This window comes from Onthophagus taurus, chromosome 8 (genome assembly GCF_036711975.1).
Source record: "Onthophagus taurus isolate NC chromosome 8, IU_Otau_3.0, whole genome shotgun sequence".
NCBI classification, from domain to species: domain Eukaryota; kingdom Metazoa; phylum Arthropoda; class Insecta; order Coleoptera; family Scarabaeidae; genus Onthophagus; species Onthophagus taurus.
The window spans coordinates 11,316,120-11,342,002 of NC_091973.1; the positions used below are offsets into that span (position 1 = coordinate 11,316,120).

Genomic DNA, 25,883 nt, shown 5'->3' on the forward strand with positions numbered 1-25,883 from the left:
AGGTTATGTATATGTTGTTGTTTTTGAGTTTGATTCTAGCGATAAACCAGAAGGAAGGTGGATTCCTGTTTCCTGTTTCCTTGTAAATTTTTTTAATGTTGCTATTTTAGGTTAGAGGGCGGGAGTGATTTTTTTGAGATTGGTAGATTAATTAAAGTTTGTTGGGATTTTTAAAGTATTAGACACGGTAATGGAGTCGTAATTACGTTTGAGATTTTTATTTAAATAATTTTGTACAATTCGCAAAACTTAAAGTAGTGTAATTAAGGATTTACGGTAATAATTTGAACATCGTAGTAGAATACGTGACGTCTTGATCGAGTTTTTTTTGAAATTTTCGAGTTTTGTTCAAGAGCGGTCCGGAAGTACGGCACTCTGATTCTCGATTTCGCGGTAGAGAAGTCATACGTGTAAAGTGTACGAGTGATGTAAATTTGATAGATTTTGCGACATTTTGGAATTTTGGAGAAATTTGTTTGGGTCGTAAATTTAAATTACGCGGTAGCGGAGTTAATCACCAGGCACAGGGTTTGAAAGTAATTGTTTTACTTCAACAATCGGAATTTTTCCGGAGAATAATTACACGGTTGGAAACATTTTTTTTTTAAAAGTTGACTTTATTTAGGCCTAGCCGAACTTAAGGCCTTTTAGTCTCGGGACAATCCAAAGTTTAGTCTCGAGACAATCGAAAATTATCAAAGTTCTATCGAAACACGTTCGATTGAAAATTCGATCGCCATCTTGAAGTGCCTTTTTTTTTGTATCCGGCAAATCTAAAAAGGAAATAAGTTTTGAGTACGTTTGGGAACGAATCCATATTTTGAGCATCCTTACCTAGTGTTTTCTTCCTTCAAAAATCTGCCATCTGGAAGGGAATTCGCTAGAGGTCAACCTCAGTCAATAATTTTGGGAATCCTGGAAGTTGGAAGATCATTTTGAGGAAAAGGTCAGATCTGATTTAATTGTTGTCTTCGATTATATTAAAAAAAAAGAATATTTAAGAGAGAAAGATTGTTCTTTCATTGATATTTATTATTATATGTTAAAGATATTTTCATTAACTAAAGTTACGTGTATCATCTTGTGAGATTAAATTTTTTTTTGTAAAAGATTTTCTGTTTGGGACTTTTTGGTTTTTCATTAAAATATTTAATTTTGAGAAGTTTCCCCAAACCAGTAAGCTTATTGATTCAGGAGATTTTTTTTTTAATTTAAAGTTGGGTGTTGTTCTTAAACAGCAATCTTATTATTTTGGAAATTTTATATTTTTTTGCGTTTAGCATATTTTCTTGAATCTCAAGTCAATTTTTTTTTGTTTAAATTTAATTGTTTTGAATTTTGGTTTGTGGATCAATAGAGATACCTTACATTTAAATTGTTTTTGGTGTAATTTGTGTGTGTTTTTCAACCTACCTTAACCTATTAACATTACCATCTTCACTTCACCACTAGTGGGTGCCGCGGGAAATAAGTGGTGTGGCGCCTTAAAAATTAAATCCACCCCGTCTTCACTGAGCAGGCTAGGATCTCGCGACAACATCGGTAAACTAGGGCGGTTGAAAAAGGTAATTGTGGTGACTTATCAGATTTTGGATTGAGGCGTGACATTTTTGGCGCCCAACGTGGGGCCCGACTAAAATAAGATAGATACGTTTAGGGTCAAAAAAAAAAAAAAAAAAAAAAAAAAAAAAAAAATCAGTCTAGTTAAAATTTGGGCCATAATTAAAAATATATTCGGAAATTATATCGAAAGCGATCACGATAGTTTCATTACAATTAAAGATTTGCCTTATACAATAATAGTTAACATCTACTTTAATATTGCTATTGTTAAATTGCTGTTTGTGTTTGCAATTTTTTTGTGAACTTAGTTGGGTGGTATAATTGTTGCGCATTAATAACCAGCATTCTGACCTTTGATTATATTGGTGGTAGAAGTAGAGATATATATAGAAAATATGGAAGTGAATCGTTTAAATGTAGAAGAATTAACTTACGAATTGAAGATTAGAGGAATCTCAGGAAAGTCTTCTTGTGACGAGATGCGTCAAACCCTGAGAAAATTAAGAAGATTAGAAAAGGATAAGAGCTTTACTTGGCCAGATTACCCCTTTACTTTCAAGGAAGATACAGATACGGTGAATGACAAGATTACTTTACTTACGGAGGCAGTGGAAAATTTACAAGGCACCAGATCTTCCAACGAATATAAAAGATTGGAAAATAGATTGACTCATCTGTTGGAGAGAGCTACTCGGACCAACCCTGAAGGTAAAGAGGACGAGCGGATTAAGTCTAAAATGATTTCAACGATTGTTACTTTAACATCTAAATTGGAAGTAAAAGGAAAACATCATCATTCCACACCGACGAAGACTGTTTTGGATGCCAGTTTGATGGAAGTTGAGGAGTCTTCAGAAGAGATAGATTCAGACACATCGACAGAAGAGGCAAGAGCCCGACCATTAGTTAAAGCGATTCCAGTTTCGAAGTGGGGCTTAACTTTCGCTGGAGAACCCACTTCCTCTTTGAATGCATTTTTGGAACGAGTAAAAGAATTGAGTTTCGCTAGAGGTGTTACGAAAAATATCTTATTTTTATCGGCTATTGATCTGTTTGTGGGCAAAGCTTTAATTTGGTACAGAGCCAATCGAAGTACGTTTGATTCGTGGGATGAATTGGTCGATGGACTGAGGCAGGAATTTCAGTCGGATGATTACGACGATCGTCTGTTGGAAGAGATTAAGAAGAGGACGCAAGCTTCATCTGAATCCATAGGAATTTACGTCGCCACAATGAAAAATCTGTTTGCCCGTATGAACATTAAAGTCCCTGAAGCTATTCAGTTGAAAATCATTATGAAAAATTTAATCCCCGCAGTTCAACGTCAGTTAACCTTAACAGAGGTAAAATCAATCGATCAACTTTTGCAGCTTGGCAGGAAAATAGAAGCTATTCGTGTTTCGGTAGATAATTACGCACCTCCACCAAGGAGATGTGATGCCTTAGAACCTGATTTAGCGTTTGTCAGAACTAGCAACGACGAGACTCAGTCATCGAGTTCGGAAAATCAGAGAGTATTGGTAAAGAAATGCTGGAACTGTGGAAAAAGTGGCCACAATTCACGTGATTGTCGGAATCCTCAACGGAAACATTGTTTCGGATGTGGAAAGCCTGAAGTGACCCGTAAATCTTGTCCCAGATGTTCGGGAAACGAGTCCAGGGCACGTCGGTAGACCGTCGACCGTGTCAGGAACCAAGAGATAAAGCGGTCGGAGTGATACTTGATTATATTTTTGCTTCAGTCAACAATGATGAACGTCCTTACTTAGAAGTTAGTATTTTGGGTAGAAAAATTATCGGATTGTTGGATTCTGGAGCTACTAACACGATCTTGGGAAGTGGTGGTAATGAGTTGTTGAAAAGGTTGAGTTATGTTATTAAGCCGTGCAGTTTTTCGTGTAGAGTGGCAAACGGTGAAAAATGTTTAGTGTCTGGAATAGCAAATGTACCAGTAACTTTGATGAATCGTGTAAAAATTGTGGAAATACTTTTAATCCCTGAGTTGAAACACACTTTGATCTTGGGAACCAACTTCTGGAAAACTATGGGTATTGTACCTGACCTGAGAAATGGTCAATGGCAATTTTCGAAAGAATTACCTATTGTTGAAGTTAATTCCATTCGATCCAGATCAGCCTTAAAACCTGACGAGGAACAAAGACTACAATATGTGGTGGATAGAATCTTTAACAATTTACCTGACAAAACCCTTGGGAAAGCGACATCTGTTGAACATCGGATTATTGTGAACGGTAGTCCTGTTAAGCAGAGGTATTATCCTGTATCCCCTGCTATACAGAAGATCATTGATCGGGAATTGGAGGAAATGCTTAAGATGGACGTGATTGAAAAATCTAATAGTCCGTGGGCCTCACCTATTTTACTTGTGCCAAAAAAAGAAGGAGGATATCGATTTTGTGTTGATTACAGAAAGGTCAATCAATTAACGCAGCGAGATGCCTATCCGTTACCGAGAATTTCATCAACCCTTGATCGTTTAAGAGATGCTAGATACTTAACTTCTTTAGACATAAAATCCGCATATTGGCAGATCCCGATGGAGGAAAAGAGTAAAGAATATACGGCGTTCACTGTCCCCAATCGTGGCTTGTACCAATTTAAACGTATGCCTTTCGGTTTATCGAACTCACCAGCAACATGGCAACGTTTCATCGACAATGTTCTGGGAGCTGACCTCGAACCTTTCGTCTTCGTCTATCTCGATGACATAGTCATAGTTACATCAACTTTAGATAAACATCTTGAAATCTTAGAAGAAGTATTGAGAAGGATAACGGAAGCCGGACTCACCTTAAGTAAAGATAAATGCAATTTTTGCCGAGAATCTTTGACATACCTTGGTTATGTGGTGGATAGGAACGGACTTCAAGTAGACCCGGAAAAGGTCAAGGCTATTTTGGAAATACCAATCCCTCGGAAGGTCTCAGAAGTAAGGAGAATGCTAGGTGTGGCATCCTGGTATCGAAGATTCGTCCCTGGGTTTTCCACGATGATCGCGCCATTGACCAATCTGCTGCGTAAGAACCAGAAATTTATTTGGAGCCCAGAATGTGAGAATTCCTGGAATAGTATCAAAGAACATCTGATCACCGCACCTGTATTGACATGCCCCGATTTTGAACAGGAATTCGTGATACAAACAGACGCCTCTGATTTTGGACTAGGAGCTGTACTTAGTCAAACCATAGAGGGTGAAGAAAAGGTAATTGCATATTTGAGCCGCTCGTTATCCCTTCAAGAAAGAAAATATTCCACAACCGAAAAGGAATGCCTGGCCGTTCTATGGGCGATAGAAAAATTGAGGCCGTATGTGGAGGGAGCCCATTTTACTGTCTTAACTGATCATTATTCATTGGTGTGGCTTAATAACTTGAAGAATCCTAGTGGAAGACTTGCGCGTTGGGCAGTAAGGCTGCAACAGTACACATTTACGATTAAACATCGTAAGGGCAAGGAACATGTGGTGCCGGATTTACTTTCGAGGACTGTGCCGGTGACTATTGAATGTATCGAGAAAATTCCGAAAATAGATCCTTGGGTTGAAAAGTTGAAAGCTAAAATCATAAAGAATCCTCATCAATTTAGTAACTATCGGATAGATCAAGAAAAAATCTTTAAGTATGTTAAATCCAAAGATGGAAAACAAAATTTCGCTAGTTGGAAGTATGTCGTTCCAAAGCAGGAAAGAAAAGGACTTTTATATCGATTTCACAATTCGCCAGAAGAAGGAGGACATTTGGGGATTTTTAAAACCTACTCAAAAATTAATCGAAACTATTTTTGGCCCAAAATGAAAGCCGATGTTCACGATCATGTGATTGGTTGTCAGGTATGTCAAAAATCGAAACCTGAACAAACTAGGAAAGCTGGAAAGATGTTCAGTCATGTACGTGCAGTGAGACCATGGCAATATGTGAGTGTGGATATTATCGGGCCTCTACCGCGAAGTGGTCGTGGTTACGCTTACATATTGGTGGTGTTAGATCTATTTAGTAAGTTTCCCTTAGTGTTTGCTTTACGACAGGCTACAGCTTCAATGATCATCAAATGTTTGGAAGAAAGTGTGTTTTTGTTATTTGGAGTGCCAGAGATTTTGATTTCAGATAATGGTGTTCAATTTCGATCTGGAGAATTTGCTAGGCTGATGCAGGCTTACCAGGTTAAACAACAGTTTACCCCATTTTATCATGCCCAAGCGAATCCAACCGAACGAGTCAATCGAACCATAAAAACGATGTTAGTTGGGTATATTAATGACAACCATCGTCGATGGGACACATTTCTGCCTAAAATATTGTGTGCCTTGAGAACAGCAATCCATGAAACAACCGGTTACTCGCCATATTTCATCAATTTTGGTAGAGAAATGGTTACTCGTGGTGATGAGCATCGAGATCTTGTAGAGTCACTTAAAAAGGAAAAGAAAGGGGATATAATTAAAAGGAAAGATCAGCTGTATGCAGAAATTCATAAGAGAATCAAACATCATGGAGAGAGATCGATGAATCGGTACAACTTTAGACAATTGGACTCCGATCTGAAAGAAGGAGATAAAGTTTGGCGAAGAAACTTTCAATTATCCGATGCTACCAAGCATTTTAATGCAAAACTGTCAGAGAAATTTTTGGGACCATTTAGAATTTGTAAAGCTCTTACTTCCGATATCTTTGAATTGGAAAATTTGGATGGTGAAAAATTAATTGGACACTGGCATAGTACTCACCTTAAGAAGTGTAAAGAAAATAGTTAGTTGAAGTTAGCCCTGTGGCTCGGGCAGAAGAATTGACCACCGTATAATCGGCGAAAGGTAAGAATCCTTGGAACGAATCGGTATATCCAACTCAACCTACAACTGTGATATAGTTTATTTACATTTGGAGAGTTTATAAGTGTATAGTGTGGGATATGGTGGAAATGTCTTAATTATAATAAATGTAAAGCGGAAATGTGTTGTAAAGTAATTAAGATGTTTATGTACTTACCTTTGTTAAATTTGTAGGGACGTATAAAGATGCCATGTAATGGTAATGGTAACGTCATTTTGTTGGGAAACGGTTGGTGAACAGTAATTAAATTTTGAGATTCAGTTGCATCGGTAATGTAGTTAATTCAGTTATTCGGAAGAATTATAGGTATTTTTTTCAGCAGAAATTTACTGCGTAAATTTCTTTTATATAGGTTAGAGGGGAATGTTACGGTATTTTTTTTTACCATCCTTTTTCCTAGTTTTCCTAGTTAATCCTTTGTGTATGTAAAATGTAAGGTATCCTTTGGTGATTGATTGATTTGAGATTTGAGTTGAGGTTATGTATATGTTGTTGTTTTTGAGTTTGATTCTAGCGATAAACCAGAAGGAAGGTGGATTCCTGTTTCCTGTTTCCTTGTACATTTTTTTAATGTTGCTATTTTAGGTTAGAGGGCGGGAGTGATTTTTTGAGATTGGTAGATTAATTAAAGTTTGTTGGGATTTTTAAAGTATTAGACACGGTAATGGAGTCGTAATTACGTTTGAGATTTTTATTTAAATAATTTTGTACAATTCGCAAAACTTAAAGTAGTGTAATTAAGGATTTACGGTAATAATTTGAACATCGTAGTAGAATACGTGACGTCTTGATCGAGTTTTTTTTGAAATTTTCGAGTTTTGTTCAAGAGCGGTCCGGAAGTACGGCACTCTGATTCTCGATTTCGCGGTAGAGAAGTCATACGTGTAAAGTGTACGAGTGATGTAAATTTGATAGATTTTGCGACATTTTGGAATTTTGGAGAAATTTGTTTGGGTCGTAAATTTAAATTACGCGGTAGCGGAGTTAATCACCAGGCACAGGGTTTGAAAGTAATTGTTTTACTTCAACAATCGGAATTTTTCCGGAGAATAATTACACGGTTGGAAACATTTTTTTTTTAAAAGTTGACTTTATTTAGGCCTAGCCGAACTTAAGGCCTTTTAGTCTCGGGACAATCCAAAGTTTAGTCTCGAGACAATCGAAAATTATCAAAGTTCTATCGAAACACGTTCGATTGAAAATTCGATCGCCATCTTGAAGTGCCTTTTTTTTTGTATCCGGCAAATCTAAAAAGGAAATAAGTTTTGAGTACGTTTGGGAACGAATTCATATTTTGAGCATCCTTACCTAGTGTTTTCTTCCTTCAAAAATCTGCCATCTGGAAGGGAATTCGCTAGAGGTCAACCTCAGTCAATAATTTTGGGAATCCTGGAAGTTGGAAGATCATTTTGAGGAAAAGGTCAGATCTGATTTAATTGTTGTCTTCGATTATATTAAAAAAAAAAGAATATTTAAGAGAGAAAGATTGTTCTTTCATTGATATTTATTATTATATGTTAAAGATATTTTCATTAACTAAAGTTACGTGTATCATCTTGTGAGATTAAATTTTTTTTTGTAAAAGATTTTCTGTTTGGGACTTTTTGGTTTTTCATTAAAATATTTAATTTTGAGAAGTTTCCCCAAACCAGTAAGCTTATTGATTCAGGAGATTTTTTTTTTAATTTAAAGTTGGGTGTTGTTCTTAAACAGCAATCTTATTATTTTGGAAATTTTATATTTTTTTGCGTTTAGCATATTTTCTTGAATCTCAAGTCAATTTTTTTTTGTTTAAATTTAATTGTTTTGAATTTTGGTTTGTGGATCAATAGAGATACCTTACATTTAAATTGTTTTTGGTGTAATTTGTGTGTGTTTTTCAACCTACCTTAACCTATTAACATTACCATCTTCACTTCACCACTAGTGGGTGCCGCGGGAAATAAGTGGTGTGGCGCCTTAAAAATTAAATCCACCCCGTCTTCACTGAGCAGGCTAGGATCTCGCGACAACATCGGTAAACTAGGGCGGTTGAAAAAGGTAATTGTGGTGACTTATCAGATTTTGGATTGAGGCGTGACAAATTCTGCTGACCATATTTGTGATATTCAGGCGCCAAATGACATCTTGGAGCATGTTGGAGATAAAAAACAAAATGTGCCCAAAACGTGATATTATGACGTTATACGACGTTCTGAGCCATGTTTGAACTTTCTATCACTTTTGGTTCCGATAATTCTGCTGACCATATTTGTGATATTCAGACGCCAAATGACATCTTGGAGCATGTTGGAGATAAAAAACAAAATGTGCCCAAAACGTGATATTATGACGTTATACGACGTTCTGAGCCATGTTTGAACTTTCTATCACTTTTGGTTCCTATAATTCTGCTGACCATATTTGTGATATTCAGGCGCCAAATGACATCTTGGAGCATGTTGGAGATAAAAAACAAAATGTGCCCAAAACGTGATATTATGACGTTATACGACGTTCTGAGCCTTGTTTGAACTTTCTATCACTTTTGGTTCCGATAATTCTGCTGACCATATTTGTGATATTCAGGCGCCAAATGACATCTTGGAGCATGTTGGAGATAAAAAACAAAATGTGCCCAAAACGTGATATTATGACGTTATACGACGTTCTGAGCCTTGTTTGAACTTTCTATCACTTTTGGTTCCGACAATTCTGCTGACCATATTTGTGATATTCAGGCGCCAAATGACATCTTGGAGCATGTTGGAGATAAAAAACAAAATGTGCCCAAAACGTGATATTATGACGTTATACGACGTTCTGAGCCATGTTTGAACTTTCTATCACTTTTGGTTCCGATAATTCTGCTGACCATATTTGTGATATTCAGGCGCCAAATGACATCTTGGAGCATGTTGGAGATAAAAAACAAAATGTGCCCAAAACGTGATATTATGACATTATACGCCCTTTTGAACCATGTTTGAACTTTCTATCACTTTTGGTTCCGGTAATTCTGTCGACCATATTTGTGATATTCAGGCGTCAAATGACATCTTGGAGCATGTTGGAGATAAAAAACAAAATGCCATGTTTGAACTTTCTATCACTTTTGGTTCCGGTAATTCTGTTGACCATACTTGTGATATTCAGGCGTCAAATGACATCTAGGAGCATGTTGGAGATAAAAAACAAAATGTACCCAAAACGTGATATTATGACGTTATACGCCCTTTTGAGCCATGTTTGAACTTTCTATCACTTTTGGTTCCGGTAATTCTGTCGACCATATTTGTGATATTCAGGCGTCAAATGACATCTTGGAGCATGTAGGAGATAAAAAACAAAATGTGCCCAAAACGTGATATTATGACGTTATACGCCGTTTTGAGCCATGTTTGAACTCTCTATCACTTTTGGTTCCGGTAATTCTGTCGACCATATTTGTGATATTCAGGCGTCAAATGACATCTTGGAGCATGTTGGAGATAAAAAACAAAATGTGCCCAAAACGTAATATTATGACGTTATACGCCGTTTTGAGCCATGTTTGAACTTTCTATCACTTTTCGTTCCGGTAATTCTGTCGACCATATATTTGATATTCAGATGCCAAATGTCACATTGGAGCATGTTGAAGATAAAAAACAAAATGTGCCCAAAACGTGATATTATGACGTTATACGCCCTTTTGAGCCATGTTTGAACTTTCTATCACTTTTGGTTCCGGTAATTCTGTCGACCATATTTGTGATATTCAGGCGTCAAATGACATCTTGGAGCATGTTGGAGATAAAAAACAAAATGTGCCCAAAACGTGATATTATGACGTTATACGACGTTCTGAGCCATGTTTGAACTTTCTATCACTTTTCGTTCCGGTAATTCTGCTGACCATATTTGTGATATTCAGGCGCCAAATGACATCTTGGAGCATGTTGGAGATAAAAAACAAAATGTACCCAAAACGTGATATTATGACGTTATACGCCCTTTTGAGCCATGTTTGAACTTTCTATCACTTTTGGTTCCGGTAATTCTGTCGACCATATTTGTGATATTCAGGCGTCAAATGACATCTTGGAGCATGTTGGAGATAAAAAACAAAATGTGCCCAAAACGTGATATTATGACGTTATACGCCGTTCTGAGACATGTTTGAACTTTCTATCACTTTTCGTTCCGGTAATTCTGTCGACCATATATTTGATATTCAGGCGCCAAATGACATCTTGGAGCATGTTGGAGATAAAAAACAAAATGTGCCCAAAACGTGATATTATGACGTTATACGACGTTCTGAGCCATGTTTGAACTTTCTATCACTTTTGGTTCCGATAATTCTGCTGACCATATTTGTGATATTCAGGCGCCAAATGACATCTTGGAGCATGTTGAAGATAAAAAACAAAATGTGCCCAAAACGTGATATTATGACGTTATACGCCCTTTTGAGCCATGTTTGAACTTTCTATCACTTTTGGTTCCGGTAATTCTGTCGACCATATTTGTGATATTCAGGCGTCAAATGACATCTTGGAGCATGTTGGAGATAAAAAACAAAATGTGCCCAAAACGTGATATTATGACGTTATACGCCGTTTTGAGCCATGTTTGAACTTTCTATCACTTTTGGTTCCGATAATTCTGCTGACCATATTTGTGATATTCATTCGCCAAATGACATCTTGGAGCATGTTGGAGATAAAAAACAAAATGTGCCCAAAACGTGATATTATGACGTTATACGCCGTTTTGAGCCATGTTTGAACTCTCTATCACTTTTGGTTCCGGTAATTCTGTCGACCATATTTGTGATATTCAGGCGCCAAATGACATCTTGGAGCATGTTGGAGATAAAAAATAAAATGTGCCCAAAACGTGATATTATGACGTTATACGCCGTTTTGAGCCATGTTTGAACTTTCTATCACTTTTGGTTCCGGTAATTCTGTTGACCATACTTGTGATATTCAGGCGTCAAATGACATCTAGGAACATGTTGGAGATAAAAAACAAAATGTGCCCAAAACGTGATATTATGACGTTATACGCCGTTTTGAGCCATGTTTGAACTTTCTATCACTTTTCGTTCCGGTAATTCTGTTGACCATACTTGTGATATTCAGGCGTCAAATGACATCTAGGAACATGTTGGAGATAAAAAACAAAATGTGCCCAAAACGTGATATTATGACGTTATACGCCGTTTTGAGCCATGTTTGAACTTTCTATCACTTTTCGTTCCGGTAATTCTGTCGACCATATATTTGATATTCAGATGCCAAATGTCACATTGGAGCATGTTGAAGATAAAAAACAAAATGTGCCCAAAACGTGATATTATGACGTTATACGCCCTTTTGAGCCATGTTTGAACTTTCTATCACTTTTGGTTCCGGTAATTCTGTCGACCATATTTGTGATATTCAGGCGTCAAATGACATCTTGGAGCATGTTGGAGATAAAAAACAAAATGTGCCCAAAACGTGATATTATGACGTTATACGACGTTCTGAGCCATGTTTGAACTTTCTATCACTTTTGGTTCCGATAATTCTGCTGACCATATTTGTGATATTCAGGCGCCAAATGACATCTTGGAGCATGTTGGAGATAAAAAACAAAATGTACCCAAAACGTGATATTATGACGTTATACGCCCTTTTGAGCCATGTTTGAACTTTCTATCACTTTTGGTTCCGGTAATTCTGTCGACCATATTTGTGATATTCAGGCGTCAAATGACATCTTGGAGCATGTTGGAGATAAAAAACAAAATGTGCCCAAAACGTGATATTATGACGTTATACGCCGTTTTGAGCCATGTTTGAACTCTCTATCACTTTTGGTTCCGGTAATTCTGTCGACCATATTTGTGATATTCAGGCGCCAAATGACATCTTGGAGCATGTTGGAGATAAAAAACAAAATGTACCCAAAACGTGATATTATGACGTTATACGCCCTTTTGAGCCATGTTTAAACTTTCTATCACTTTTGGTTCCGGTAATTCTGTCGACCATATTTGTGATATTCAGGCGTCAAATGACATCTTGGAGCATGTTGGAGATAAAAAACAAAATGTGCCCAAAACGTGATATTATGACGTTATACGCCGTTTTGAGCCATGTTTGAACTCTCTATCACTTTTGGTTCCGGTAATTCTGTCGACCATATTTGTGATATTCAGATGCCAAATGTCACATTGGAGCATGTTGGAGATAAAAAACAAAATGTGCCCAAAACGTGATATTATGACGTTATACGCCCTTTTGAGCCATGTTTGAACTTTCTATCACTTTTGGTTCCGGTAATTCTGTCGACCATATTTGTGATATTCAGGCGTCAAATGACATCTTGGAGCATGTTGGAGATAACAAACAAAATGTGCCCAAAACGTGATATTATGACGTTATACGCCTTTCTGAGACATGTTTGAACTTTCTATCACTTTTCGTTCCGGTAATTCTGTCGACCATATATTTGATATTCAGGCGCCAAATGACATCTTGGAGCATGTTGGAGATAAAAAACAAAATGTGCCCAAAACGTGCTATTATGACGTTATACGACGTTCTGAGCCATGTTTGAACTTTCTATCACTTTTGGTTCCGATAATTCTGCTGACCATGTTTGTGATATTCAGGCGCCAAATGACATCTTGGAGCATGTTGGAGATAAAAAACAAAATGTGCCCAAAACGTGATATTATGACGTTATACGCCGTTTTGAGCCATGTTTGAACTTTCTATCACTTTTGGTTCCGATAATTCTGCTGACCATATTTGTGATATTCAGACGCCAAATGACATCTTGGAGCAAGTTGGAGATAAAAAACAAAATGTGCCCAAAACGTGATATTATGACGTTATACGCCGTTCTGAGACATGTTTGAACTTTCTATCACTTTTCGTTCCGGTAATTCTGTCGACCATATATTTGATATTCAGGCGCCAAATGACATCTTGGAGCATGTTGGAGATAAAAAACAAAATGTGCCCAAAACGTGATATTATGACGTTATACGACGTTCTGAGCCATGTTTGAACTTTCTATCACTTTTGGTTCCGATAATTCTGCTGACCATATTTGTGATATTCAGGCGCCAAATGACATCTTGGAGCATGTTGGAGATAAAAAACAAAATGTACCCAAAACGTGATATTATGACGTTATACGCCCTTTTGAGCCATGTTTGAACTTTCTATCACTTTTGGTTCCGGTAATTCTGTCGACCATATTTGTGATATTCAGGCGTCAAATGACATCTTGGAGCATGTTGGAGATAAAAAACAAAATGTGCCCAAAGCGTGATATTATGACGTTATACGCCGTTTTGAGCCATGTTTGAACTCTCTATCACTTTTGGTTCCGGTAATTCTGTCGACCATATTTGTGATATTCAGGCGTCAAATGACATCTTGGAGCATGTTGGAGATAAAAAACAAAATGTGCCCAAAACGTGATATTATGACGTTATACGCCCTTTTGAGCAATGTTTGAACTTTCTATCACTTTTGGTTCCGGTAATTCTGTCGACCATATTTGTGATATTCAGGCGTCAAATGACATCTTGGAGTATGTTGGAGATAAAAAACAAAATGTGCCCAAAACGTGATATTATGACGTTATACGACGTTCTGAGCCATGTTTGAACTTTCTATCACTTTTGGTTCCGATAATTCTGCTGACCATATTTGTGATATTCAGGCGCCAAATGACATCTTGGAGCATGTTGGAGATAAAAAACAAAATGTGCCCAAAACGTGATATTATGACGTTATACGACGTTCTGAGCCATGTTTGAACTTTCTATCACTTTTGGTTCCGATAATTCTGCTGACCATATTTGTGATATTCAGGCGCCAAATGACATCTTGGAGCATGTTGGAGATAAAAAACAAAATGTGCCCAAAACGTGATATTATGACGTTATACGACGTTCTGAGCCATGTTTGAACTTTCTATCACTTTTGGTTCCGATAATTCTGCTGACCATATTTGTGATATTCAGTCGCCAAATGACATCTTGGAGCATGTTGGAGATAAAAAACAAAATGTGCCCAAAACGTGATATTATGACGTTATACGCCGTTTTGAGCCATGTTTGAACTCTCTATCACTTTTGGTTCCGGTAATTCTGTCGACCATATTTGTGATATTCAGGCGCCAAATGACATCTTGGAGCATGTTGGAGATAAAAAACAAAATGTGCCCAAAACGTGATATTATGACGTTATACGCCCTTTTGAGCCATGTTTGAACTTTCTATCACTTTTGGTTCCGGTAATTCTGTCGACCATATTTGTGATATTCAGGCGTCAAATGACATCTTGGAGCATGTTGGAGATAAAAAACAAAATGTGCCCAAAACGTGATATTATGACGTTATACGCCGTTTTGAGCCATGTTTGAACTCTCTATCACTTTTGGTTCCGGTAATTCTGTCGACCATATTTGTGATATTCAGGCGCCAAATGACATCTTGGAGCATGTTGGAGATAAAAAACAAAATGTACCCAAAACGTGATATTATGACGTTATACGCCCTTTTGAGCCATGTTTGAACTTTCTATCACTTTTGGTTCCGATAATTCTGCTGACCATATTTGTGATATTCAGGCGCCAAATGACATCTTGGAGCATGTTGGAGATAAAAAACAAAATGTGCCCAAAACGTGATATTATGACGTTATACGCCCTTTTGAGAAATGTTTGAACTTTCTATCACTTTTGGTTCCGGTAATTCTGTCGACCATATTTGTGATATTCAGGCGTCAAATGACATCTTGGAGCATGTTGGAGATAAAAAACAAAATGTGCCCAAAACGTGATATTATGACGTTATACGACGTTCTGAGCCATGTTTGAACTTTCTATCACTTTTGGTTCCGATAATTCTGCTGACCATATTTGTGATATTCAGGCGCCAAATGACATCTTGGAGCATGTTGGAGATAAAAAACAAAATGTGCCCAAAACGTGATATTATGACGTTATACGCCGTTTTGAGCCATGTTTGAACTTTCTATCACTTTTGGTTCCGGTAATTCTGTTGACCATACTTGTGATATTCAGGCGTCAAATGACATCTAGAGCATGTTGGAGATAAAAAACAAAATGTACCCAAAACGTGATATTATGACGTTATACGACGTTCTGAGCCATGTTTGAACTTTCTATCACTTTTGGTTCCGGTAATTCTGTTGACCATACTTGTGATATTCAGGCGTCAAATGACATCTAGGAGCATGTTGGAGATAAAAGCAAAATGTACCCAAAACGTGATATTATGACGTTATACGCCCTTTTGAGCCATGTTTGAACTTTCTATCACTTTTGGTTCCGATAGTTCTGCTGACCATATTTGTGACATTCAGACGCCAAATGACATCTTGGAGCAAGTTGGAGATAAAAAACAAAATGTGCCCAAAACGTGATATTATGACGTTATACGACGTTCTGAGCCATGTTTGAACTTTCTATCACTTTTGGTTCCGATAATTCTGCTGACCATATTTGTGATATTCAGACGCCAAATGACATCTTGGAGCAAGTTGGAGATAAAAAACAAAATGTGCCCAAAACGTGATATTATGACGTTATACGCCGTTCTGAGACATGTTTGAACTTTCTATCACTTTTCGTTCCGGTAATTCTGTCGACCATATATTTGATATTCAGATGCCAAATGTCACATTGGAGCATGTTGAAGATAAAAAACAAAATGTGCCCAAAACGTGATATTATGACGTTATACGCCGTTCTGAGCCATGTTTGAACTTTCTATCACTTTTGGTTCCGATAATTCTGCTGACCATATTTGTGATATTCAGGCGCCAAATGACATCTTGGAGCATGTTGGAGATAAAAAACAAAATGTGCCCAAAACGTGTTATTATGACGTTATACGCCGTTCTGAGCCATGTTTGAACTTTCTATCACTTTTGGTTCCGATAATTCTGCTGACCATATTTGTGATATTCAGGCGCCAAATGACATCTTGGAGCATGTTGGAGATAAAAAACAAAATGTGCCCAAAACGTGATATTATGACGTTATACGCCGTTTTGAGCCATGTTTGAACTCTCTATCACTTTTGGTTCCGATAATTCTGCTGACCATATTTGTGATATTCAGGCGCCAAATGACATCTTGGAGCATGTTGGAGATAAAAAACAAAATGTGCCCAAAACGTGATATTATGACGTTATACGCCGTTCTGAGATATGTTTGAACTTTCTATCACTTTTGGTTCCGGTAATTCTGTTGGCCATACTTTTGATATTCAGGCGTCAAATGACATCTAGGAGCATGTTGGAGATAAAAAACAAAATGTGCCCAAAACGTGATATTATGACGTTATACGCCGTTCTGAGCCATGTTTGAACTTTCTATCACTTTTGGTTCCGATAATTCTGCTGACCATATTTGTGATATTCAGGCGCCAAATGACATCTTGGAGCATGTTGGTGATAAAAAACAAAATGTGCCCAAAACGTGATATTATGACGTTATACGCCCTTTTGAGCCATGTTTGAACTTTCTATCACTTTTGGTTCCGGTAATTCTGTCGACCATATTTGTGATATTCAGGCGTCAAATGACATCTTGGAGCATGTTGGAGATAAAAAACAAAATGTGCCCAAAACGTGATATTATGACGTTATACGCCGTTTTGAGCCATGTTTGAACTCTCTATCACTTTTGGTTCCGGTAATTCTGTCGACCATATTTGTGATATTCAGGCGCCAAATGACATCTTGGAGCATGTTGGAGATAAAAAACAAAATGTACCCAAAACGTGATATTATGACGTTATACGCCCTTTTGAGCCATGTTTAAACTTTCTATCACTTTTGGTTCCGGTAATTCTGTCGACCATATTTGTGATATTCAGGCGTCAAATGACATCTTGGAGCATGTTGGAGATAAAAAACAAAATGTGCCCAAAACGTGATATTATGACGTTATACGCCGTTTTGAGCCATGTTTGAACTCTCTATCACTTTTGGTTCCGATAGTTCTGCTGACCATATTTGTGATATTCAGACGCCAAATGACATCTTGGAGCAAGTTGGAGATAAAAAACAAAATGTGCCCAAAACGTGATATTATGACGTTATACGCCGTTTTGAGCCATGTTTGAACTTTCTATCACTTTTGGTTCCGATAATTCTGCTGACCATATTTGTGATATTCAGACGCCAAATGACATCTTGGAGCAAGTTGGAGATAAAAAACAAAATGTGCCCAAAACGTGATATTATGACGTTATACGCCGTTCTGAGACATGTTTGAACTTTCTATCACTTTTGGTTCCGGTAATTCTGTTGACCATACTTGTGATATTCAGGCGTCAAATGACATCTAGGAGCATGTTGGAGATAAAAAACAAAATGTACCCAAAACGTGATATTATGACGTTATACGCCCTTTTGAGCCATGTTTGAACTTTCTATCACTTTTGGTTCCGGTAATTCTGTCGACCATATTTGTGATATTCAGGCGTCAAATGACATCTTGGAGCATGTTGGAGATAAAAAACAAAATGTACCCAAAACGTGATATTATGACGTTATACGCCGTTCTGAGACATGTTTGAACTTTCTATCACTTTTCGTTCCGGTAATTCTGTCGACCATATATTTGATATTCAGATGCCAAATGTCACATTGGAGCATGTTGAAGATAAAAAAACAAAATGTGCCCAAAACGTGATATTATGACGTTATACGACGTTCTGAGCCATGTTTGAACTTTCTATCACTTTTGGTTCCGATAATTCTGCTGACCATATTTGTGATATTCAGGCGCCAAATGACATCTTGGAGCATGTTGGAGATAAAAAACAAAATGTGCCCAAAACGTGATATTATGACGTTATACGACGTTCTGAGCCATGTTTGAACTTTCTATCACTTTTGGTTCCGATAATTCTGCTGACCATATTTGTGATATTCAGGCGCCAAATGACATCTTGGAGCATGTTGGAGATAAAAAACAAAATGTGCCCAAAACGTGATATTATGACGTTATACGACGTTCTGAGCCATGTTTGAACTTTCTATCACTTTTGGTTCCGATAATTCTGCTGACCATATTTGTGATATTCAGGCGCCAAATGACATCTTGGAGCATGTTGGAGATAAAAAACAAAATGTGCCCAAAACGTGATATTATGACGTTATACGCCGTTTTGAGCCATGTTTGAACTTTCTATCACTTTCGGTTCCGATAATTCTGTTGACCATATTTGTGATATTCAGGCGCCAAATGACATCTTGGAGCATGTTGGAGATAAAAAACAAAATGTACCCAAAACGTGATATTATGACGTTATACGCCCTTTTGAGCCATGTTTGAACTTTCTATCACTTTTGGTTCCGGTAATTCTGTCGACCATATTTGTGATATTCAGGCGTCAAATGACATCTTGGAGCATGTTGGAGATAAAAAACAAAATGTGCCCGAAACGTGATATTATGACGTTATACGCCGTTCTGAGCCATGTTTGAACTTTCTATCACTTTTGGTTCCGATAATTCTGCTGACCATATTTGTGATATTCAGGCGCCAAATGACATCTTGGAGCATGTTGGAGATAAAAAACAAAATGTGCCCAAAACGTGATATTATGACGTTATACGACGTTCTGAGCCATGTTTGAACTTTCTATCACTTTTGGTTCCGATAATTCTGCTGACCATATTTGTGATATTCAGGCGCCAAATGACATCTTGGAGCATGTTGGAGATAAAAAACAAAATGTGCCCAAAACGTGATATTATGACGTTATACGCCGTTTTGAGCCATGTTTGAACTTTCTATCACTTTTGGTTCCGATAATTCTGCTGACCATATTTGTGATATTCAGGCGCCAAATGACATCTTGGAGCATGTTGGAGATAAAAAACAAAATGTGCCCAAAACGTGATATTATGACGTTATACGCCGTTTTGAGCCATGTTTGAACTTTCTATCACTTTCGGTTCCGATAATTCTGTTGACCATATTTGTGATATTCAGGCGCCAAATGACATCTTGGAGCATGTTGGAGATAAAAAACAAAATGTACCCAAAACGTGATATTATGACGTTATACGCCCTTTTGAGCCATGTTTGAACTTTCTATCACTTTTGGTTCCGGTAATTCTGTCGACCATATTTGTGATATTCAGGCGTCAAATGACATCTTGGAGCATGTTGGAGATAAAAAACAAAATGTGCCCGAAACGTGATATTATGACGTTATACGCCGTTCTGAGCCATGTTTGAACTTTCTATCACTTTTGGTTCCGATAATTTTGCTGACCATATTTGTGATATTCAGGCGCCAAATGACATCTTGGAGCATGTTGGAGATAAAAAACAAAATGTGCCCAAAACGTGATATTATGACGTTATACGCCGTTTTGAGCCATGTTTGAACTTTCTATCACTTTTGGTTCCGATAATTCTGCTGACCATATTTGTGATATTCAGGCGCCAAATGACATCTTGGAGCATGTTGGAGATAAAAAACAAAATGTGCCCAAAACGTGATATTATGACGTTATACGCCGTTTTGAGCCATGTTTGAACTTTCTATCACTTTCGGTTCCGATAATTCTGTTGACCATATTTGTGATATTCAGGCGCCAAATGACATCTTGGAGCATGTTGGAGATAAAAAACAAAATGTACCCAAAACGTGATATTATGACGTTATACGCCCTTTTGAGCCATGTTTGAACTTTCTATCACTTTTGGTTCCGGTAATTCTGTCGACCATATTTGTGATATTCAGGCGTCAAATGACATCTTGGAGCATGTTGGAGATAAAAAACAAAATGTGCCCGAAACGTGATATTATGACGTTATACGCCGTTCTGAGCCATGTTTGAACTTTCTATCACTTTTGGTTCCGATAATTCTGCTGACCATATTTGTGATATTCAGGCGCCAAATGACATCTTGGAGCATGTTGGAGATAAAAAACAAAATGTGCCCAAAACGTGATATTATGACGTTATACGACGTTCTGAGCCATGTTTGAACTTTCTATCACTTTTGGTTCCGATAATTCTGCTGACCATATTTGTGATATTCAGGCGCCAAATGACATCTTGGAGCATGTTGGAGATAAAAAACAAAATGTGCCCAAAACGTGATATTATGACGTTATACGCCGTTTTGAGCCATGTTTGAACTTTCTATCACTTTTGGTTCCGATAATTCTGCTGACCATATTTGTGATATTCAGGCGCCAAATGACATCTTGGAGCATGTTGGAGATAAAAAACAAAATGTGCCCAAAACGTGATATTATGACGTTATACGCCGTTTTGAGCCATGTTTGAACTTTCTATCACTTTCGGTTCCGATAATTCTGTTGACCATATTTGTGATATTCAGGCGCCAAATGACATCTTGGAGCATGTTGGAGATAAAAAACAAAATGTACCCAAAACGTGATATTATGACGTTATACGCCCTTTTGAGCCATGTTTGAACTTTCTATCACTTTTGGTTCCGGTAATTCTGTCGACCATATTTGTGATATTCAGGCGTCAAATGACATCTTGGAGCATGTTGGAGATAAAAAACAAAATGTGCCCGAAACGTGATATTATGACGTTATACGCCGTTCTGAGCCATGTTTGAACTTTCTATCACTTTTGGTTCCGATAATTTTGCTGACCATATTTGTGATATTCAGGCGCCAAATGACATCTTGGAGCATGTTGGAGATAAAAAACAAAATGTGCCCAAAACGTGATATTATGACGTTATACGCCGTTTTGAGCCATGTTTGAACTTTCTATCACTTTTGGTTCCGATAATTCTGCTGACCATATTTGTGATATTCAGGCGCCAAATGACATCTTGGAGCATGTTGGAGATAAAAAACAAAATGTGCCCAAAACGTGATATTATGACGTTATACGCCGTTTTGAGCCATGTTTGAACTTTCTATCACTTTCGGTTCCGATAATTCTGTTGACCATATTTGTGATATTCAGGCGCCAAATGACATCTTGGAGCATGTTGGAGATAAAAAACAAAATGTACCCAAAACGTGATATTATGACGTTATACGCCCTTTTGAGCCATGTTTGAACTTTCTATCACTTTTGGTTCCGGTAATTCTGTCGACCATATTTGTGATATTCAGGCGTCAAATGACATCTTGGAGCATGTTGGAGATAAAAAACAAAATATGCCCAAAACGTGATATTATGACGTTATACGCCGTTTTGAGCCATGTTTGAACTCTCTATCACTTTTGGTTCCGATAGTTCTGCTGACCATATTTGTGATATTCAGACGCCAAATGACATCTTGGAGCAAGTTGGAGATAAAAAACAAAATGTGCCCAAAACGTGATATTATGACGTTATACAACGTTCTGAGCCATGTTTGAACTATCTATCACTTTTGGTTCCGATAATTCTGCTGACCATATTTGTGATATTCAGGCGCCAAATGACATCTTGGAGCATGTTGGAGATAAAAAACAAAATGTGCCCAAAACGTGATATTATGACGTTATACGACGTTCTGAGCCATGTTTGAACTTTCTATCACTTTTGGTTCCGGTAATTCTGTTGACCATACTTGTGATATTCAGGCGTCAAATGACATCTAGGAGCATGTTGGAGATAAAAGCAAAATGTACCCAAAACGTGATATTATGACGTTATACGCCCTTTTGAGCCATGTTTGAACTTTCTATCACTTTTGGTTCCGATAGTTCTGCTGACCATATTTGTGACATTCAGACGCCAAATGACATCTTGGAGCAAGTTGGAGATAAAAAACAAAATGTGCCCAAAACGTGATATTATGACGTTATACGACGTTCTGAGCCATGTTTGAACTTTCTATCACTTTTGGTTCCGATAATTCTGCTGACCATATTTGTGATATTCAGACGCCAAATGACATCTTGGAGCAAGTTGGAGATAAAAAACAAAATGTGCCCAAAACGTGATATTATGACGTTATACGCCGTTCTGAGACATGTTTGAACTTTCTATCACTTTTCGTTCCGGTAATTCTGTCGACCATATATTTGATATTCAGATGCCAAATGTCACATTGGAGCATGTTGAAGATAAAAAACAAAATGTGCCCAAAACGTGATATTATGACGTTATACGCCGTTCTGAGCCATGTTTGAACTTTCTATCACTTTTGGTTCCGATAATTCTGCTGACCATATTTGTGATATTCAGGCGCCAAATGACATCTTGGAGCATGTTGGAGATAAAAAACAAAATGTGCCCAAAACGTATTATTATGACGTTATACGCCGTTCTGAGCCATGTTTGAACTTTCTATCACTTTTGGTTCCGATAATTCTGCTGACCATATTTGTGATATTCAGGCGCCAAATGACATCTTGGAGCATGTTGGAGATAAAAAACAAAATGTGCCCAAAACGTGATATTATGACGTTATACGCCGTTTTGAGCCATGTTTGAACTCTCTATCACTTTTGGTTCCGATAATTCTGCTGACCATATTTGTGATATTCAGGCGCCAAATGACATCTTGGAGCATGTTGGAGATAAAAAACAAAATGTGCCCAAAACGTGATATTATGACGTTATACGCCGTTCTGAGCCATGTTTGAACTTTCTATCACTTTTGGTTCCTGTAATTCTGTTGCCCATACTTTTGATATTCAGGCGTCAAATGACATCTAGGAGCATGTTGGAGATAAAAAACAAAATGTGCCCAAAACGTGATATTATGACGTTATACGCCGTTCTGAGCCATGTTTGAACTTTCTATCACTTTTGGTTCCGATAATTCTGCTGACCATATTTGTGATATTCAGACGCCAAATGACATCTTGGAGCAAGTTGGAGATAAAAAACAAAATGTGCCCAAAACGTGATATTATGACGTTATACGCCGTTCTGAGCCATGTTTGAACTTTCTATCACTTTCGGTTCCGATAATTCTGTTGACCATATTTGTGATATTCAGGCGTCAAATGACATCTAGGAGCATGTTGGAGATAAAAAACAAAATGTGCCCAAAACGTGATATTATGACGTTATACGCCGTTCTGAGCCATGTTTGAACTTTCTATCACTTTTGGTTCCGATAATTCTGCTGACCATATTTGTGATATTCAGACGCCAAATGACATCTTGGAGCAAGTTGGAGATAAAAAACAAAATGTGCCCAAAACGTGATATTATGACGTTATACGCCGTTCTGAGCCATGTTTGAACTTTCTATCACTTTCGGTTCCGATAATTCTGTTGACCATATTTGTGATATTCAGGCGTCAAATGACATCTAGGAGCATGTTGGAGATAAAAAACAAAATGTGCCCAAAACGTGATATTATGACGTTATACGCCGTTCTGAGCCATGTTTGAACTTTCTATCACTTTCGGTTCCGATAATTCTGTTGACCATATTTGTGATATTCAGGCGCCAAACGACATCTTGGAGCATGTTCGAGATAAAAAACAAAATGTGCCCAAAACGTGTTATTATGACGTTATACGCCGTTTTGAGCCATGTTTGAACTTTCTATCACTTTTGGTTCCGATAATTCTGCTGACCATATTTGTGATATTCAGAGGCCAAATGACATCTTGGAGCAAGTTGGAGATAAAAAACAAAATGTGCCCAAAACGTAATATTATGACGTTATACGCCGTTCTGAGACATGTTTGAACTTTCTATCACTTTTCGTTCCGGTAATTCTGTCGACCATATTTGTGATATTCAGACGCCAAATGACATCTTGGAGCATGTTGGAGATAAAAAACAAAATGTGCCCAAAACGTGATATTATGACTTTATACGCCGTTCTGAGCCATGTTTGAACTTTCTATCACTTTTGGTTCCGATAATTCTGCTGACCATATTTGTGATATTCAGACGCCAAATGACATCTTGGAGCATGTTGGAGATAAAAAACAAAATGTGCCCAAAACGTGATATTATGACGTTATACGCCGTTCTGAGCCATGTTTGAACTTTCTATCACTTTCGGTTCCGATAATTCTGTTGACCATATTTGTGATATTCAGGCGTCAAATGACATCTTGGAGCATGTTGGAGATAAAAAACAAAATGTGCCCAAAACGTGATATTATGACGTTATACGCCCTTTTGAGCCATGTTTGAACTTTCTATCACTTTTGGTTCCGGTAATTCTGTCGACCGTATTTGTGATATTCAGGCGTCAAATGACATCTTGGAGCATGTTGGAGATAAAAAACAAAATGTGCCCAAAACGTGATATTATGACGTTATACGCCCTTTTGAGCCATGTTTGAACTTTCTATCACTTTTGGTTCCGGTAATTCTGTCGACCATATTTGTGATATTCAGGCGTCAAATGACATCTTGGAGCATGTAGGAGATAAAAAACAAAATGTGCCCAAAACGTGATATTATGACGTTATACGCCGTTTTGAGCCATGTTTGAACTCTCTATCACTTTTGGTTCCGGTAATTCTGTCGACCATATTTGTGATATTCAGGCGTCAAATGACATCTTGGAGCATGTTGGAGATAAAATACAAAATGTGCCCAAAACGTGATATTATGACGTTATACGCCGTTTTGAGCCATGTTTGAACTTTCTATCACTTTTCGTTCCGGTAATTCTGTCGACCATATATTTGATATTCAGATGCCAAATGTCACATTGGAGCATGTTGAAGATAAAAAACAAAATGTGCCCAAAACGTGATATTATGACGTTATACGCCCTTTTGAGCCATGTTTGAACTTTCTATCACTTTTGGTTCCGGTAATTCTGTTGACCATACTTGTGATATTCAGGCGTCAAATGACATCTAGGAGCATGTTGGAGATAAAAAACAAAATGTACCCAAAACGTGATATTATGACGTTATACGCCGTTTTGAGCCATGTTTGAACTTTCTATCACTTTTGGTTCCGATAATTCTGCTGACCATATTTGTGATATTCAGACGCCAAATGACATCTTGGAGCAAGTTGGAGATAAAAAACAAAATGTGCCCAAAACGTGATATTATGACGTTATACGCCGTTCTGAGCCATGTTTGAACTTTCTATCACTTTTCGTTCCGGTAATTCTGTCGACCATATATTTGATATTCAGGCGCCAAATGACATCTTGGAGCATGTTGGAGATAAAAAACAAAATGTGCCCAAAACGTGATATTATGACGTTATACGCCGTTTTGAGCCATGTTTGAACTCTCTATCACTTTTGGTTCCGGTAATTCTGTCGACCATATTTGTGATATTCAGGCGCCAAATGACATCTTGGAGCATGTTGGAGATAAAAAACAAAATGTACCCAAAACGTGATATTATGACGTTATACGCCCTTTTGAGCCATGTTTAAACTTTCTATCACTTTTGGTTCCGGTAATTCTGTCGACCATATTTGTGATATTCAGGCGTCAAATGACATCTTGGAGCATGTTGGAGATAAAAAACAAAATGTGCCCAAAACGTGATATTATGACGTTATAC

The 25,883-nt window shown here is 37.5% G+C and overlaps 2 long non-coding RNA genes across 4 annotated transcripts; both read right to left on the bottom strand.

The window, feature by feature from the left end:
- Positions 1-202: 202 nt before the first annotated feature.
- On the bottom strand, positions 203-6,934 carry LOC139431167 (uncharacterized). Of its 3 annotated transcripts, XR_011641474.1 has the most exons (6): positions 6,567-6,934; positions 6,308-6,436; positions 1,998-2,054; positions 1,414-1,633; positions 835-915; positions 203-773 (listed from the first exon to the last, which is right to left on the bottom strand). It is a non-coding gene; the product is annotated as an uncharacterized lncRNA (long non-coding RNA). The 3 variants fall into 3 exon arrangements; XR_011641475.1 differs by lacking the exon at positions 1,998-2,054 and having other exon boundaries at positions 6,308-6,430; positions 6,567-6,930; XR_011641473.1 differs by lacking the exon at positions 1,998-2,054 and having other exon boundaries at positions 6,567-6,929.
- A 152-nt stretch (positions 6,935-7,086) lies between these two features.
- LOC139431135 (uncharacterized) lies at positions 7,087-8,486 on the bottom strand. The gene is made up of 3 exons (XR_011641439.1): positions 8,299-8,486; positions 7,719-7,799; positions 7,087-7,657 (listed from the first exon to the last, which is right to left on the bottom strand). It is a non-coding gene; the product is annotated as an uncharacterized lncRNA (long non-coding RNA).
- Positions 8,487-25,883: the final 17,397 nt, after the last annotated feature.